The 2,184-nt window shown below is 45.4% G+C and overlaps 1 non-coding gene across 1 annotated transcript; it reads right to left on the bottom strand.

Moving 5' to 3' along the window:
• Positions 1 to 225: 225 nt before the first annotated feature.
• LOC124704942 lies at positions 226 to 334 on the bottom strand. Its single transcript, XR_007003802.1, has one exon. It is a non-coding gene; the product is annotated as a small nucleolar RNA Z279/snoR105/snoR108 (small nucleolar RNA).
• Positions 335 to 2,184: the final 1,850 nt, after the last annotated feature.

Genomic DNA, 2,184 nt, shown 5'->3' with positions numbered 1-2,184 from the left:
GGAGGATACGAGACTATTAGCATAATGGCATTGCAGCTTGACGGCTTTCAGGCCTTCGAACACGTTTGTTTGTCTGGCAAAGCAGATAACAAAAGCCACAAAAGGGCTTCTACAGAAAAGGTTTTTTTTAGATGTTCTAGTACAAGAAAAATTGAGAGACAACCAAAGAGAAGCGAAAAAGAAAAATTTAACTCGAAGAAACGAAGAGAATAAGTAAAAAAATTCGGGATCAGATGGTAATTCACTGGGGTGCCCCATTGTCGTAACAGGCTTAGTTGGGGCAGGCACCCCTCTCGCAGTTATATTTGCGAGCCGTTACCGCTCATCACATCCCTTTGCTGCCTGAAGGATCATGCCTTCTCACTTCCACCCGACTCCTATTTTATAGCCCTCGGAAGCTCGCCATCAGCTGTCAGCTGCCGGTGTGGGACTAAACAGCCGCTACTTGCTAAGCTGAAAGACTGGCTCTCACTCGCGGCCCATATGATGCGCGTGCAGGCTGAATATAATGCTGAGTGAGCTTTGTACGCATCAACCAATCAGGCCCATGGGCTAATAAAAAAATGGATGATTTATGGCGGATCATCTTTCAAAAGCTTCCGTGCTTCGTTCATATATGGCCCGCTGATTCAAGTTTCCAAATTTCACATGTTCATTTCTTTTCAAATGATCGAGTCCATTTTTCATTTTGAGGCTCAAACGATTTTTTCTGAATAAAAGTATTAAAATGAAAAGAGTAATGTCCATTTCCAACCTTAAACTCGCAAGATGTAGCGAAATCGAACGCTGAGCTCAAAATCCTAAAGTTGATACATCGGACTCATTCCCGGTGCACTAGGAAAGCGGCGATCATGGTCGGGATAAATTGCTCCTCTTAGGGACAGTGCGGACCCACATGTCATAACCATCCCCTTCCCAATCTCTCTCACATTCATTGTCGTGCCTCCCTTGAACATTGCCCTCATAGTCGTTGTATGTCGCACATCGCCGAGCTCCGGCAAGACACACGTTGCCCGTGGGCTTGCTAGCCACATTCATCATTGTGCTTGTACATGCTATGTTCGAGACACCAATTGTGCGATACCTACTACCGCCCACCATGCCGTGCTTTGACACTACTGCTCCGCCGAGTCTTGTGTTCACCTTATTCGAGAAGAACCAGTGGCTCTAGAGTTGCCAACCAACTTCCTACTGAATATCCCCAGATGGCGCTCTGCGTTATGTTGAAATAGTCGCCTTGGCGTATACGGCCATGGGCAGCCCAGTCCGGTCGGCCCCAAATCTAGAGCCAAAGCATGCCACTGGGCTAGTCCTAGGCTTGAAAGTCGGGCCCAACTATTAGGATAGTCCATTCTTGGCTATAATGGGCAAGACAACACCACTGCTCGGCTCGAGGCCCGAAGCCCGATGGGACTTTCGGGGGTTGGGTAGGGCTTGGGCCAATAATCCGAGCCTAACGATCGCACATGCATGTTTTTTGTGTTGCGGGTTCTGTTCGACCCAGCCCGAGGTATGGCTAGGTATACCTTGGAGGGTTTGTTTCATGTGATCCCAAGATTGTATTGGCCTAATTGATTCATGTGACTATTAGCGTGCCTAGATCTCAGGCTACGACATTTAGGGGTTAGAAAACACTACACAACCAGAATATGCTTAGTGTTGTTGATTCTAGTATCATATTAGAAAGGACCAACCCATGATGTAATCTTTCTTGTTGACAACGCTAGTCAAACTGATAGGAACAATATCACTAATGGTAAGTTCTAGCAAAGAGATACTAGATATGCATGCTGGTCTAGATTTTTTCACCATTCATGTGAATAAGTGGAACTCAAGTAGCTATCTTAAGACATCCAAAGAACTGTTCAATCCCGTACTCTAGTCTTAAGAGTTACGGTCGAGAGACATTTGATGCATTGCATAATAGATTTATGATCCTTAGTTAGAAGTCATTCCACTCTTTTCCAACCCAACTTAAGCTCGTTCTTTCATGTTGTGTTCTCTGCAGGGCCGGGCCGGCATAATCTGGGGCCCTGTGCGGAATTCTATAATGGGCCCCATCTCACTAGAGGAATATAACTAATGAACTTTACACGGAAAAACTATTCTTGAAGCCCCGGTAAGATCAACTTAAAAATTGTTTTAACATGAAACATATGTAGTTTCAAAACCCGACCGGACCAA

Source organism: Lolium rigidum, chromosome 3 (genome assembly GCF_022539505.1).
Source record: "Lolium rigidum isolate FL_2022 chromosome 3, APGP_CSIRO_Lrig_0.1, whole genome shotgun sequence".
Taxonomy (NCBI): Eukaryota; Viridiplantae; Streptophyta; class Magnoliopsida; order Poales; family Poaceae; genus Lolium; species Lolium rigidum.
Note: the sequence above shows the minus strand (reverse complement) of the source record. Positions and strands in the feature narration are given on the sequence as shown.